This window comes from Jaculus jaculus, chromosome 3 (assembly GCF_020740685.1).
Source record: "Jaculus jaculus isolate mJacJac1 chromosome 3, mJacJac1.mat.Y.cur, whole genome shotgun sequence".
Lineage (NCBI taxonomy): Eukaryota > Metazoa > Chordata > Mammalia > Rodentia > Dipodidae > Jaculus > Jaculus jaculus.
Window position 1 is genome coordinate 185,642,656 of NC_059104.1, and position 17,615 is coordinate 185,660,270.

The 17,615-nt window shown below is 38.2% G+C and overlaps 1 pseudogene; it reads right to left on the bottom strand.

Annotated features, from left to right (window-relative positions):
- Positions 1 to 17,615, bottom strand: part of LOC101609997 — a 147,930-nt pseudogene that overhangs the window by 43,583 nt on the left and 86,732 nt on the right.

Below are 17,615 nucleotides of genomic sequence, written 5' to 3' on the forward strand. Positions count from 1 at the left end.
TGTGAGTGTGTGTGTATGTGTGTATGTGTGTGTGTGTCCATCCATGTAAGTTGGAAATAAACCATCAATCTTAGGAAAACATAGCCACTTGTCCCTCATAAACTTAAGGAGGCAGGAATGGCGTTGCATGTCTATAACCCCAGCACTCAGGAGTCAGGGATAGAATTCTCATGAGTTTGAGGTCACCCTGAGACTTCACAGTGAATTACAGGTTAGTTTGGATTAGAAGAAAAAAATTCTACCTTGGAAAACCGAAAAAAAACAAAAAAAAGGGATGGGGGGAGATGTGTACTCCCCTAATAAGAGACATTTCTTTGCTCTCATTGGGAATTTTCATGACAAAAAAACAGAAAAACTAGTTTTGTATTTAAAAGTTATGTGTATGCCAGAAATGAACACATATAGAATATGTATCTGCCTTCAATTAATGTTCATAGTCTAGTATAAACTTTAGATGTGTAAATGAGAAATTTCAATAATTTTTAGAATTATAATGCTTACTACATAAAAATAAGAACAGTGCAGAATAAGAAATCATCAACTACATGCCTGTAGAGAAAATAGCAAGGTTTATGAAAGGGAAATGAGTTTTAAGAGAATGTATAAAGAAGGATTCTACAAAAGATAACTGAAATAATAGATATTGTGGCTTTCTAGTGGATGCTAAACTGTCTCATTTAATTTCACTGCTAATTATGACACGAGTATCACATTCATAAATATTATAGAGAAGATTCGCTGTAGCACAGGTAATTCAGTCAATGGGGAGAACTGATCATTGACAGATGCCAAAGTCCTTGCTATAAAATATCGCCCCCCACCACTGCTTTGATTAGGGGCAAAGCACATGAAATGTGCAGTTTGAGAGCTAAGTAATCCAACATGGCTGGGGCAAAGACTGTCAGGAGTTGTAAAGGGTTTAATGACGATACCAGGAACCACACAACGAGCCTTGTGTGTGCTATGGGTATTAGAGATGAAATGAGAAATAGCCCCAAGTAAGTAGTAAAAGAAAACCACCATTATCAAGGTAAGAAGATGCTGGAAGGCTGAGCGAAGTAAAAATTAAGCTGAAAGATGCAAGATAATGCAAGACCATTTAAAGTGTTTGGACACACCTGGTTCAATTAATTAAGAGCATAAAATATTCTACACCTTTTAAACTCATCCAACTTGGTAGATGGAAATACCATAAATAAGGGAATCTGAGAGAATTGTTTTCCCGGACATTCCACTACTCCACTCTTCCCCTTTGACAGCTGATGTGTGTCCTTTAGATCTTTCTCCAAATACAGAGCCGCTATAAAAGTAGTCACTAACATCAGGAATGTGCTCAAGACGGATATGTCTCCCTCTTCAACCATTGTGACATCAGAGAGCCATGATGCCCCTTCTGCATCATGTGTTTCATCCCGTCTGTAGCATAACTGAAGCCTCTATTCATTTATTTCATTTTCAGCTTCTGTGTCATAAAGTCCAGCACCTTGCTTTGAAAAACATTTTCCAATTTTATTGAAACTTTTGCTTTGTTTCATAGACATTATCTCATCAACATACATTCTAGTGGATGAAGTAGACTATGGAGCAATTTATTCCTATCTTTAAAGGGAAGAAAGGTTAAATGACTCATCTGTGGAGCCGGAAGATAAGTTTGGCCTCCAGAGTCAGTTCTGGGTAAGAGCACCTGCCAAATGGTTTCCTGAGTCAGTGTGAGGTAAATGTTATTGAAATTCTGTAAGATACAAGTTGTTAGAGGCATCATTTACTGGTAAACTAAGATCCCATAGTGAAAGGAGTATTGTACATTGCTTATTCAAGGTGCACAGTTTATTCTGGTTTTTGTAAGCTTTCCTCTAAGCCATGGCAGTCTGTAAACAAGAAACAGTAAAATGATTTTCAATTTCCGCAATACCTTGACAGAAAAGTTTGTGTTACTTTAGGTTTCATATTATCCATACCACAGATAGACATTGTCTGGGAGAGGGTTAGTATAAGAGCTATAATATATGTGATGATTTTAATGAAGTCTAGATGTTTCTGCTTTACAGAACTTTTTCTGTATTTTTACCCTTCATTATTTTTTGTAAAATCTTACATGCAAAAATAAAAATCACAACTCCAAAGAAAGAATCATTTTTGGAGAAGATGGCAAGTGACTTCTTTATTATTCTCAAAATGTATCAGAACTTTGGCTTTCAGACATTTCGTCTTCTCTCTGTGTTTCTGGCCTTTCATTCTTAGCCTGTTTGATCACTCTTCCGCACATTGCAGAAACCATCGGGAGCTTGTCCCTGGGTTCCCCTTGTGACCTAGCTGTACTCAGCCTCTACTCTGCACGCTCCTTCGCCTCACTTGTTTCCACGCCGACCTCCTTCCCTCCTCCCGCAACAATCTCTGTTTGTACTTGCTGTTTCTTCTACTGTCATGATTTTCAAGAGACAGCCAGGACAATTTTTGTATTTCAAAACATTAGAAATCGACCTCCCTTATCACCCAGCTCCTGGTGAAACAAGGACCCCACATTCTACTACAGAGATACTTACTGCGTATGTTCTACTTACTAGAGCTAAAATTTGATTCAGCATAGATGCCCATAGACAGATGAATGGGTCATCAATGTGTAGTTCTTATACACAGTGGATTTCTACTCACAGTGTAAAACAATGAAATTATTAAATTTTCAGTAAGATGGATGGACCTGAAAAGAATGATATTAAGTAAAGTGACCCAAGCGCAGAAAGAGCAAAACCACATGTTTTCTCTGATATGCAGGTCCTGGTTTATAATACTTATAATACATACAGAAATTATAGGCAAAACGTATAAAAATAGAAGGTTACCTAAGAGCAACTACAAGTGGCTAAACAGGAAAAAGGATGACAGAAGAGACGCAGGACACACTTGGCATTTAAAAAGAAGGGAAAATTGGGGGAGGGAGAAAGGAAGTGAAGGTACATCAAGGAGAAGAGAATCAACTGAATAAAGTTGGATTTAATATTTTTTTTATTTATTTTCAAGATAGAAAGTGAGAGTGTGAGAGACAGTGTGCTAGAGTAAGGAAGAGAGTATGGGCGTGCCAGGGCCTCTTGCTACACGAACGATCTCCAGGTGCTTGCACCCCTTTGTGCATGCAGCTTTCAGTGAGCAGTGGGGGTCAAGTCAAGGACAGCAGGCTTTGGTAGCAGGTACCTCTAACCCCTGAGCCATCTCTCCCTCCAGCCTCCAAACAGACTTTTTTACATGCCAGAATGAATGATACCTAGCTGTCCATATTGCAATGTGAAAAATTAAACAAGCAGGTCATCATATTAAGCTGTTTCTATCCTTACCCCAGCACCCTCCTCTGCTTCTCTCTTCTTCTTTGAAGTTATGACATTTTACAAACTACATAAACGTAATCCACCTTGGTTGTTTTCTATCTGTCACCTGAAATTTATACCTTATGTAGGGAAATGAATTACCCTGTATTCTGCTTGAGGTCTGAGACCGGATTTTGTACAGTTATGCATCAGTATATATTTATTAAAGGAACACAAGGCAAACTGATTTTATGAGTAAGAAAATTACCTCAATTTTCAATTTTCAAAAAAAATATTAACAGCCAACATCTTGATCAGAGTTTGAACAATCCCTTCATGAAAAATGTTCACTAGCTACTGCAAACCCATCAAGTCTTTTATGTGTTTTACCTGTAGGAAGGAGCCTATAATTGATTCACTTTGAAGTATGAAAGCATTCCATTTGGCTTAACTTGGATATAAAATGAGATACAGGAGATAAAGCTCAGTCATCTCAAAAATTCCCAGAATTAAAAAGTAATAATTTTGTTACTTTTCTTGTGTTGATTATGCCTCCTTTGAATCTTTGTTTAAAAATATAATCCCAGGTCTGGTGGGATTGCTTAGTGGTTAAGGTATTTGCCTGCAAAGTCAAAGGACCCAGGTTCGATTCCCCAGGACCCATGTTAGCCAGATGCACAAGGGGGTGCACACATCTGCACACATTTGTAGTGACCAGAGGCCCTGGTGCACCCATTCTCTTTCTCTCTTCCCCATCCCCCCTCTGTCAAATAAATAAATAAATATAAAATATTTAATATGTATATATATATTATTACTAAAATTATATATAATTTATTTAATATTTAATTTATATATACAAATATATATTATTACTAAAAATTGAATAAATGCATATTACATGCATTAAACAAAAATACAACCATACTACCCAGAACCAAATTAAGTAGCACATGCCAAGTAGGCAGATATATGCAGAGCACATGTAGACAGTCCTGTGTGCTCAGGATGTCTGGACTCATTTGAACATCTCAGGCCTTCATAGACAAAAGTCACTTACCAACTTTTGTTATTGTTTCATTTCAGTGGTACTATATTATGATACTCTACTCAGCTGTGTCAGTGACCATTTCTGAGACTCAGACAATTCAGGAATCTTCTATTGTACTAATTTTATCACAGTACTTTCTAGCCTAAACTGCTTCTGTCACCTGAAAAAGATACCGTGAACCTGATCATGAAAGTCATCATTTCTGCATAACTGTTAGACATCTAAAGTGCAACCATTATCCTTAGATGTTTCACACATGTTGTTATTTTCTAAATTGACTTTGAAATCTACTAGTTTATATACTAGTTTATACCATTACAAGTAGTTTTCTTATATGCTGAGTATATTAAATGCATAAAAAGAAAATATGTACTTCTAATTTCAGACTTTTAATATACTAATTATATTATAGCTGTTCACATAAAAATGTAAATTGCTGCTAAAAAATCTGCTGTTAACAATTTGATTCTTTAATTTTCTATAAGAGGAAAAACATTTTAAATGCCTTCCAAAAGATGTTCTGTCATTAAACTTTCAGTTATACAAGAGTACCATCATACCATATGGTGAGCAAAGTTAGTAGTTGTGTATTTTATAGTTAAAAATACTAAAATGGTAAACATTAAATGAACTCAAGACAAATAAATGACAAAAATTTGATGTTATCAGAGTTATCTTGATTTAATCCATTCTCAGTGTATACATATATTAAATGTCATGTTGTGTATGATCAAATATGGTATTTTATTTGTCAGTTAAGAATAAATTATTGTCCTATAAAATTTAGTCTATAAAAAGAAAAATGTAGATTAGAGGGATGACTTAGCAGTTAACAGCATTTGCTCTCAAAACCTGCTAGGCTGCATTCAATTCCCCAGTATCCATATAAAAGCCAGATGCGCAAAGCGGTGAATGCATTTGGCTTTCATTTGCAGTGGTAAGTTGCCCTGCTGTGCCAATTCAATTTTCTCTCTTTCTTTCTTTAAATAAATATGTAAATATATAATTTATTACATATATATACAAATATATAATAAATATGCTCTGCCTTACTATCTAACTATCTGGAACTTGGACAATGGCAAAATACCATTTCATGATTGTGTTATATTTTATGACACAGAAGAACTTGAGATAAGCAGGTCTTCTTGTAAATTCTAGGTAAGCCTAGTTTGATCATGCACATTCTAAAAACCAGGGAAGTTTGGATCACAATAAAAGGGAAATTCAGATTTTTGAGGCTGGGAAACACTCTTTATTTTTTGTAGCTCTTAAGATGTAGGGCTGCTAAGAAGGAATGAAGAAGTTCTTATGAGTCTGTGACACGTGCACCTGGAATCCTGGAGAGGCAGGAATCCTCATTCCAGAAACTGAGGCCCTGACTTAGACAGTATCCTGCATCAGGGAAGAAAGTCATTCTCCGGAGTGTGCAGATCAAAGGCAGCTTGGCTGACCTTTCATTTCATCCTCATGGAGTGTAGAGCTCAGCCAACTCTACCCAAGCTTCTAACCTCTGGCATTGTGAGCCAATTTATGAGACTTTCTTTTTAAAATTATTAGGTTTTTCATAAAGTTTTATACAGGAAAGTTAATGCAATTATTGACATTTGAAATGGCAGTATTACTCTTGAGAAAGGGCAGTCTTCAACACCTTGCTCCATGGTGGCAGGAGTAGAAATCAACCTGTGTGGACAGTTCAAGGGAAGTGTTAATCAAATGGTGGCCTCGGTCAATCAATTACAGTACCATACCACGTAGACTTGTTCTTCTTTAATATCAAGATATCAAGACTTGTTTGTTATTTTTAATATACAGCGCTCTTTGCTATTACTTTATTTGTTTATTTTTATTTATTTTTTTGAGAGTGACAGGCAGAGAGAGAAAGAGGCAGAGAGAGAGGAAGAGGAGAGTGGGCACGCCAGGTCTTCTAGCCACTGCAAACGAGCTCCAGACAAGTGCGCACCCTTGTGCATCTGGCTAACGTGGGTCCTGGGAAACTGAGCCTTGAACTGGGTTCCTTAGGCTTCACAGGCAAGCACTTAACAGCTAAGCTATCTCTCCAGCCCTGATATCAAGACTTGTATCCCATGAATTTTCTTTGGTAAGCTTTATCATTTACAAGTAAAATATAATGAATGGTTCACTGTTGACACAAAAATTAAAGTTTTAAGTCCCAATTTTAGAAGCTAAGGAAATCTATAAAGAACATTACTGTTTTATTCTCTTATTGGGTATATGCATGTTATATGCATGCATGTGTGTATCATGTTTGTAAGAATGTGGGTGCATGTATAGGGGAGTGTATATGCACCTACACATATGTGCACATGCACGTGGAAGACAGAAGTTGACACTGAATGTCTTTCTCATTCACTATCCACATACTTGCTGTGGCAGGAACTCTCACTTATATCAGAGCTCACTGACTGCATTAGACTAGCTTGTCAAGAAGTGCTAAGATCCCCTTCTCTGTCTCACCAGTGCTGAGATTACAGACATACCATCACCCCCTACTTTTATATGGGTACTGAGGATCTGAACTTTGGTCTCAGTGCTTCTGCATTAAACCCTTTTCTCACTGAACCTTCTGCCCCAGACCCAGAAGTGATATTCTGAAACTTGGACTTTGCAAAACTAAACAAAAAGAATTAACATCAGCTTGGAGCTATGGATTTAATAACTGCTAGAGGGCCTGAGAATGTGATTAAAGCATATTTTTGGAAGTTATCATTGGAAGTTAAAATATATGGTTTTGGCAACATTTGATCATGTCTGTGTTTGATCATCTTTGGCTTTCAAGAATAACTTGATATGAATAAAGTTCATAATTCTGTGATAGTACTCTGAATATACCTTTTTATTTTTTTTAGTTTCAACTATTGTTTTTTTTCACTTTGTTGTTTTTCACTTTGTTGTTTTTCACTTCAATATAAGTGTCATCAGCCCTGTTCAATACCCAAACTTTTATCAAAAATCATCCCCTAAAAATTTCTTAAGCTACACAAAATCTATTTGAAAAATAGCATCTCATTCACTCACTCTGAGCCTATTTAAGATTTATAGAATAAAAATGACCACTCCATCCCTGACAGTCTCCAATAAGTTCTAATGAGGAGGATCTTTTAAGGCCTCAGTCCCACTAATGGCTGTTCTGACAAGACAGCCCACTTCCCATGACAGCAGCCTCTAGATCCCCTTGCCTTGGAGCTTCTGGTCTTTATACCCAGAGGTTTTGAGTCCAAAAGAGGACCAGGGCACTGAGATGCTACCCATAGCTCCCAGGCCAGCGCCCCTCTCCTAGGCTGGTCCACTGATGTGTTTCATTGTCCTTACCCTCTAGGTAGAAGACGTGGCTTCCGGAGGCTGATCAGAGGGTTAGTTCCAAGCATGGCAACAAGAGGTTGGCACCATATGTTCCCTGGATCCCATTCCTTCTGTTCTGCAGTTAACTTTGTGCCCAAATTCAGTCTATCAGAGTGTGTGTCTGAATCAGGAGACTTGTATTTGTAAACCATGGTCTGCAACATGGTAATGGCCACTTCCAGTTCCACTTTCAGAGACAAATACATTGAGTTTTCTGACAGTTTCAAGGCACAAGTCTTCATGAGTCACTTAGGGATTTGTTGAATGCATTAATTTCTCCCAAGGGAAGTTACAATGATTCTTGGAAAAGGAATAACCATGAACACAGGCCGTCACCTGAAACCTCTCATATCTCAAGGGACTTCATAGAAATATGCCCAAGTTGTTTGCTCTCTGCTTACGAAATTTGTTGGTATTGTCTGGGCACTTTATTTGTTATATCACTCTGAATCTTCAATGATATAGTGTCCCAGCGGCCTTTTATGATCTCTGTCCATGTTCATTTAGGTTGCTATATAAAAAGACCTCTTTAACCTTATCATTCATCTTCCAAACATGAGCAAGACCTTACCTTGAAAACAAAAAAAGAAAAAGTAAAACAGAATTTATTGGTGTTTTTTCTTACCTTCTATTTATTGTGTTATTTATTTCATAAAATAATTGTTTCATAGCATTCACTAGTATATAAAAGTATATAATAGTGTATATTTACCAGCACTGCACTCTCCCCTTTTCTTATCATCCTCTAACTCTTGCAAATAGTCTCCTTTCAGCTTTTAAGTCTTAAAAAGATAGCCAAGTTATGAACCCATCATAGGTACCCAACAATGAATGAACTTACAAACAAAGTGGTACACAAGCTTAATGGTATATTATCCAGTAACATAAAAGAACGAAAACAGGTGTTTTAAGACAATAGTTGAAAATGTAGATAACCATATTAAATAACTAATATCTCAAGTACTAATATCTCAAGTGACACTATAAATGTCTTAACACTGAAGGCAGCATTTCACCAACAGTATCATACCAGGCTTTAAGTTTTCCATACCAACACTTTATCAGCTAAAGAAGTTTGCTTGTAGTGTTTTTGTTTTATTTTATTTATTATATAGTTTATTACATGTATATATCATATGTTGGTCTTATGCTCTTCTATTCCCTCTCTACCACATCTATTCTACTGACGACCATCTGCACTAGGGTTATTGGTATTCACTGTGGGGTCATGAATGCATCAGTTAGTTGCTGTGGGTCTAGGGGTGTGCCTCCAAGTATTCCTTCCACCCTATGGCTCTTGCAGTCTTTCAACCCCCATTCTGAAATGTTCCCTGAGCTTTGATGAGGTAAGTCTTCATAAGTGTTAATCTCTCTGAAACCCTTAAATTTCTACTTTGATGTGTTTTGAGTGACCTCAGTGTCTATTGCTGTTTCCTTGGAGCAGGTTGTCAGGGCAGCAGTGAGAAACACTCATGCTTAAATTGTCACTTTCCAGTCACTCACTCTGTATCAATTAAATAAATTAATTAATAAGATACTTAAATTGCAACTTTGTATGCTCTATGAAGTCTCCTGGGAGATATGGCAAAGGGGATCCTGAAAGATAAAAGCCCTATCAACGGAGAAAGAAGCATGCGCCAGTGTAGTAGTGGCACCCAGCTTATGCAGGGAGTCAACGGCTCTCCGATTAAACATGACCCTCACAGTGGGAGATAACTCGTATCTGCTACTGAGAACCATGTCAGAACCCAATGCCTAAGAAAGGCCTAGAATCCAGAGGGAAGCCCTCCACTGCTCTTTGGCTAAGAAGAGTGGGTAGGTACACCTATCAAAAAGTATCTTAAGTAACTGTCCTTGCTCCCTTTAATCCATGTTACTCTTACTCTCAGTTAAAGAATCTGTTCTTTCTTATTTTGCAGATGGTGGCAAATTCCTAGGAGAACCAAGATCCATCAATATGACAAGAAATAAGTTACTGCTTAGCACAAGACAAGTCATCTCTATCACATTGGCTTGCAGCATTTTTTATTAATTTTTCAGCCCTTCAATGTATTCCTAGTGTGATTTCCTTAAATGATCTTTGACTGCTTATATTTATTTCACTAAGTTCTATTGGGCTGTCATTGATTTCTTTTCAGTACCATTCTCTATGAGAATGAACTACAGACAATGAACTGTAAGAATTAAATAAACTATGGGAAAGAACTGTGAAAATAATTCTTATGGACCAAACAAATATATTTTTATGTTTTCTGAGACTATTGCTATGAAATGTTTCTTATGCTACACTCATATTTTGAAATTTACCCTGAAGTAAATACTATACTTACGTCTTTATGGTACGAAGAGCCATGTAACGAGGTTTCCTTTGCATTATTTGATTTTTTTCCTGAACAGTGCAGGTGACCAATGTTAACAATTAACATTGAGCTGATGTGACCACAAGCTAGGCTCTTTTGTTTCTGTCCTCAGTGACTAGATGCACTTCTTAACCAGAACACTGTATATGTACGTGAGATGTGCTAACCATACATTGAAAGGAATGCATATTAAGTGATGAATTACCCACAGAAATTTTGAAAACTACCAGTAGACATTGTGTGATTGCATTTGTGTAGTGTGTGTGTGTGTGTGTGTGTGTGTGTGTGTGTGTGTATGTGCGTGTGTTCTGGATTATCAGAGCCCACTGATGATACCCCTAAATCTATTCTTTTTTATTGTTTATTTATTTGAGAGACAGAGAGAAAAAGAGAAATAGGCAGATAAAGAAAGAAAAAGAATGGGTGTGGTAGGGTCCAGCCACTGCAGACAAACTCCAAATGCATGTGCTACCATGTGCATCTGGCTTACCTGGGTTCTAGGGAATCAATCTGGTCCTTAGGCTTTTCAAGCAAGTGCCTTAACTACTAAGCATTCCTCCAGCCCCCTAGCCCTAACCCTAAATCTATTCTTTTAACAAGTGTTTAAAGAATTACTTGGAGGCGCTTGAGAAAAGGCTTAGCAGTTAAGGTCCTTGCCTATGAACCCATTTCCAACTCCCTAGATCCCATGTTAGCCAGAAGCACAAGGTAATACATGTGCAAGGTCACACATGTGAACAAGGTGGAACATGCATCTTAAGTTTGATTACAGTGGCTGGAGGCCCTAGCATACCAATTCTCTCTCTCTCAATTTCTCTCTCATTAAAAAAAGAATGGCCAGTCTATTGGGTTTGCCTCAAAAAAGAAATAATTAGAAAAGAATTATTTGGAGTCAAATTTCCTTTCCCCTTACTCACATACTGTCTTTCCTTTGCCCATGTAATGCTCAACTTACTCTCATATTGCTAGGTGTTTTGTTGTTGTTCAGTAAAGACACCAATGAGAGGCTATCAGCAGAGGCAGCAGCCACAGGAACATCAGAGCAGAGACAGCTGCAGAAGCAGTAGGTTTCCCCCTTGTTTAAATTAATCCAAGAGTTAGTTTTCCCTTTTTTCAGGCTCTACTCTAAGAAGCATCTAGCCTACACTTGAATAATAAACCCAAGTCACTTTCTGTAATTCCAAGGTTGTGCCCTAATTGTGCAAGTTTAATTTTCTGTTTTTGTTTTATTCTTTTCCTGATTTTTACATGTGTTATGTGTGGCATATGTATGGTGTATGCACATGCATGTACATGCAGAAGTCAAAGAACAACAGGTGTTCTTCTTGCATCACCCATCCATGTGTTTTTACTTGAGATGGAGTCTCTGTGAGCCCCGGGGATGAAGTTGCTTTTTCTTTTTTTTTTTTTTTTTAATTTTTTTTTTAATTTATTTATTTGAGAGTGACAGACACAGAGAGAAAGACAGATAGAGGGAGAGAGAGGGAATGGGCGCGCCAGGGCTTCCAGCCTCTGCAAACGAACTCCAGACGCGTGCGCCCCCTTGTGCATCTGGCTAACTTGGGACCTGGGGAAATGAGCCTCGAACCGGGGTCCTTAGGCTTCACAGGCAAGCGCTTAACCGCTAAGCCATCTCTCCAGCCCTGCTTTTGCTTTTTTAATGAGCTTCTATTCTCTGGTCTCTCCTCATAGGTCCAGAATTACACAAGTGTGGTGTTCAGTTTCCAGGCACCAATGGGGTTCTTGGTGGGTCTTTTGTTGTTAATATCTAGCAATATAGAATCGCGATCTGATATCATTCAGGGAATTATGTCAATCTTCCTAAATATATGGAGGCAGGCTTTGTGACCCAGCATGTGATCTATTTTAGAGAATGTTCCATGGGCTGCTGAAAAGAATGTGTAGTCTGTGGATTTGGGATGGAAAGTTCTGTAGATGTCTGTTAGGTCTAAGTGATCTATGATTTTGTTGAGCTCTCTTACTTCCCTATTGAGTTTCTGTTTGGATGATCTGTCTATTACTGATAATGGTGTATTGGAGTCCCCAACTATGATGGTGTTGGTGGTTATTCCTGTTTTATTGTCAAGTAGGTTTTGCTTTATGAATTGTGGTGCCCTGTGTTTGTTGCATACACATTTATGATTGTAATATCCTCTTGATGGATCGTTCCCTTGATAAGTAGGAAGTGGCCTTTTTTGTCTTTTTTGATTATTTTTGGTTTGAAGTCTATTCTATCCAACATTAATATAGCTATGCCTGCTTGTTTCTTATTCCTGTTTGCTTGCAATATTGTTTTCCACCCTTTCACCCTGAGGAGATGTCTGTCTTTAGTGGTGAGGTGGGTTTCTTGAAGACAGCAGATTGAGGGGTCTAGTTTTCTGATCCACCCTGTTAGCTGTGTCTCTTGATGGGTGAATTAAGTCCATTAATATATAGGGTAATGACTGTGAGGTTTGATTTGATCCCTGCCATATTGTGTTGGTATATGTGGTTTGGTGTTTTCATGGACTTTGCAGTTTTTGTGTCTTCTCTGAGTTTGGTTATTGTGATCTGTAAACAGATCTGTTTATGTGGATCCTGGGAAATTGATCTCAGCTCCTCATCTTTGCAGCAAGCAATGTTACCCACTAAACTTCTTCCCAGGACTATTTTCTTTTTAGCTTTTATTTATTTATTTGGAGTTTTATTTTTTGTTGGTTTTTCGAGTTAAGGTCTCACTCTAACCCAGGCAGACCTGGAATTCACTATGGAGTGTCAGGGTGACCTCGAACTCATGGCAATCTTCCTACTTTTGCCTCCCAGTGCTGGAATTAAAGGTGTGTGCCACCACACCCAGCCTTTTTATCTATTTATTTATTTATTTATTTATTTATTTATTTATTTATTTAGATTTTTGAGGTAGGGTCTCACTCTGGCTCAGGCTGACCTGGAATTAACTATGTAGTCTCAGGGTGGCCTTGAACTCACAGTATCCTCCTATCTCTGCCTCCCAAGTGCTGGGGTTAAAGGTGGCTTTCTTTTTCACTTTTATTGGGTCTTTGTAGGTTCTCCTCTGTAGTACTCACCAATAGGTAATATAGCCTTCAGATATAATTTGTGGAGATAAAGTTTTTTGAAGGTCACCAATACATTTTTTGAACAGGTGTAATCACTTTTCATCATTTAATAGCACAAGTATAGATTAGACTCATACTCAGCTGTAAAAAACTTATATCAAGCATTCTTTGCTATTTGAATCTTTATCTGTAAGGGATTAAGTGGCATTTCCACTCAGATCTGAAGTACTATCAATGCTGCTGTGTTCAAGCCCTAACATTTATTTAAAACCATTAGAGAAGTCAAAATTCTTTACAAGTTAGTTTCAATTGGGGAAAATACCTGTGGAAAAAGCTTTCACAGAGGAAAGTGTCTTCAAGTCAAACTCTCTTCTTCTGTCTTATCAGGGCAAGGGTCAGAGATAGCAGGAGGATCATTTGTCCATCATTTGAGATTTCTTCTGGCTGTGGCCATGTCTTCCTGATTTTAACACTTAGTTTACAAAGGCATGAAAACCACATGACTCTAATAGCTTATTGTTGGTCTGTTTTATCTGAAATTGCACCATTTCAAATAGCCCATAATCATTGTTCTTTACTTATAAAATAAAATACACATCATAGTGTAGGAGAAGCACAGCCTGGGGGGCCCTGGGTTGAGGCCCTGAGATTACGGCACATGCGTGACTGCTACTCCTCCTGTGAGCCGATCTAAACTCTGCCTAAACACCTGGACACTGCTGATGCAGAAACAAGCCAGTGAGAAAGGAACAATGAAAGGACCAGTGGGAAGCAGGGAAGGAGTATATAGAGATGTCTGTTTTACTCAATAAATGAGTCTGCTTTCAGCTTCTCATGTGACTCCCAGAGTCTGCGTCAATGACTATGTGCCTTCTTACCCTCATCCCCAAAGGCTGTTTGGGGGGGATCCAGCAACATCATAGCTGTCTGTTGATAATGTTTTCCTAATCAATCATTATTCTAAAAATCAAAACAATGTCAGGTTTATAACACAGACCTCTTTTTGCAATGCCTTTGCAACCCACTAAAACCATAATAGGCATATAATAAAAGAGTCTTGCTTCAGAGAGGGCTTTTCTTCTCAAAATTAACAAGTCGCATCTTCCAGAAGCAGCAGTCCTGATTAACAAAGGCATCCTAACACGATCCATAATGAGTTTCAGTTATGATTCCTCTTTTCACCTTTGAAAATTACATAGGTCTTGGAGACAGCCACATCTGCCTTATTTGAAAGGAACTGTAATGGTTCATTGTTCTTCAGCCTGTAATTTACACTGACCAGCAGCAACCAGCCAGTAATCAGACTGTCATTAATGCTCCCCGATTCCTTCTCGGTCTCAGCAGCAAACTGACGTAACGCAACATGAGGTGCATTCACATGCTCTGTCATCACTCGTCTTCGGTCTATGCTCAGCTTGTGACCACCAAATGCATGTGAAATAGTCACTTCAACAATATTATTGTTAAGGACTTGAATATCTCATAATTGTTAGTATCATTTGCTAAGTACATACTATGTGCTAAACGCTATCCTTATTACATTATCATCCACTTAAAAGTTCATGAGTTAAGCATAACAATGACCTTTCACCTTGAGAACATTATAGTATGAGGAGATGAGTTAAACTACCCAGACTAATCTACCATTCATATAGGTCAGGTCTCAAGCTGAGTGAATACAGAGAGGGCTTGCTTCATGTGTACTGCTTTGATTCAAGCCTTTAAACACAGTAATATAAAGTGTAGATGAAATTTATGTAAGAATGCATACAAAGACTCCAGATAGCATCAGGAGAGATGGATTTGTTTATGATTCTGTAATGGGGTACTAAGGGTTCAGAAAAGTACGAATTAAAATGAATTTTTTATATATTGCATTTATTTATTTGAAAGCAAGAAAGAGGAAGAGAGAGAGAAAGAAACAGAGAGAGAGAGAGAGAGAGAGAGAGAGAAAGAGAATGGATGCACCAGGGCCTCCAGCTACTTCAAATGAACTCCAGATACATGTGCCCCTTGTACATCTGTTACATGGGTCCTGAAGAATCAAACTAGGATCCTTTGGCTTTGCAGGAAAATGCCTTAACCGTCAAGCCATCTCTCCAGCCCAAGCAAATTGAATTTAATAAAAGACTGAGAAAGATAATTATTAAATTATATTTACTGAGGGAAAGTCGCAACCAAAGAAAGATACCCACATGGCTGAGAGCCCATGTGTAGAAGGCCTGGAAAAAAACCATGAAGAGAAAAGAAACTTTAAAGACCTCCTGCCATTTGGGTAGCTGGAGGGGTTAAAAAGCCCATATGGAGAGTAAGGGCTAGCCCCCCACCCCTAACCTGCCTGGGCGTGGACTGAGCAGAGGAGGAACTCACCAACAGCTACAAGTTCAGGAGAGGTCAGACAGCACAGAGACCCTGTCCTCCCCCCCCCCCACAAAAGTATTTATAATCTTATGGTTGTGGGCCCTTCTTTCCAGCTCAAGTGAATCAGAAGGACAGTTGATTGGTTAGGGCTAGGATTTGTCTCAGGAAGAGGCTAGCCAAATTCTAAGGTCTAAGCTTGACCCAGAACAATGTTAGGATTAATTTAAATCCTAGGAGGGGGCCAGGTTGTTTGTGGAAAAACAGGTCTAGGGAACCAGGCAAGAGATAAGAAGTCAGATCATCCTTTGATTTCTAGCAAGTGCAGACCATCCTGCCTTTTTACTTTTTTACTTTCAGGGGTCACCATAACTGCCTAAAAGAGCTGCCTGACTCCCTTACAATTCCGTGGAATAAAAAAGACAATTTCTTTCTGAAGGCAATAAAATTTATATTTAGTCTTATGGTCTTATTTTTTGAAGTAATATAAAGGCCGAACTTAAGATTTACATAGAAATGCAAGGGACCCAAACAACTAAAGAAATACCAAGAAAAAAAAAAGATAATAAAGATTAAAGGATATGATGTGTTCAATTACAAAATTTACCAAACTGTACTTATCAACAACATGAGGTTTGGCCAGTAGGGTACACATGCACACTAGTGAAGTAAAAGTGAAAAGAAATAATCAAATCTAAGGCCAACTCATCTCTTATTGTATTTTTAATTAAATTCATCTTGGCTATTGCATAAAACAAAATGTACATGTGCATTGGGATAAAATGTGATTTTTCAAGCATGCATACATTGGGCATTTTTATCTGACAAAAAGTATATTTTTCTCCTCTCATACTAATTTATTATTGTAGAAATTGAAAATCCTTCCTTCTAGCTGTTTGAAGCATACGGTATGCTATTATTCATAGTTACCCACTACACACCTGCACATCAGAGCTTCCTGTTCTGAGCTGACTGAAACTTAGCTGCGCTAGCCAATGACAGACCTTTCCCTCTCCTGCTCCCGGCCGACTCCAGCACCACCGGTTCAATGAAACAAGCTTTCCACACATGAATGAAACTGGGCAATGTTTGTTTTTCTGTACCGGGTTTAGTTAACTTAACATATTGATCTCTAGTTAGATTTACTTCCTTATAAATGATAGGGTTTCATTCTTGCTGGTAGACAAAATAATATTTTCTTCTGTAAATATATCATATTTTCTTTGTCCCTTCTTCTGTACACATACCAATAGGTTGCTTCTATTTCTTGACCATTGTGAAAATTGCTACAATGACCATAGCAAAGCAGATGTTTATGTACTGTACTGACTTCATTTTCTTCCTGGGTGGGGAACACAATTGGAAACAAGATTGTGAATTATGACAATTGTTTCAATAATTTGAAGAGTTCCATATTGTTTGCATAATAATGTCCTAATTTTCAACTTATTTTTATTATATTTCTTAATCTTTTGCATCTCACGTATATATGAATGACTAGTGTATGTATGCATGTGTACGGGACAGTGCAGGTCTGCACGTGGAAAGACAACCTGGCACATCGGTCCTCACTTTCCACCTTGTTTGAGACAAGGTCTATCATTTTGCTACTGCATGTGCCAAGCTAGCTGGCCCACAAGCTTCCAAGGATTCTTCTTCCTCTGCCTCCCACCTCACCAGAGGGGAGCTCAGATTTTGGACACATGCTACTTCATCTGGATTTATGTGGTTCCTGCAGTCTGAACTTAGCTCTTTCACCTGGGAAGAGAGGACTTTACCCTCGGAGCCACCTCTCCAGCCCTAAGAACTTATTTGAAACAAGGTTTGCCAAAACCTTCCTAAGAGAAAAACAATGATCTCTAAAACAGATATTGATGGGACTACTGGGTCACTACCAAAGAATACCCTGTTCCACAGTCTCTCCATCTCCAGAGTTTAACTCAGCATGTAACCCCAAGCTAATCACAAAACTCAAAATACAAAATCCAGCTGGGCGCGGTGGTGCACGCCTGTAGTCCCAGCACTCAGGAGGCAGAGGTAGGAGGGTTGCCGAGAGTTCGAGGCCATTCAGAGACTACATAGTGAATTCCAGGTCAGCCTGAGCCAAAGTGAGACAAAAAACAACATA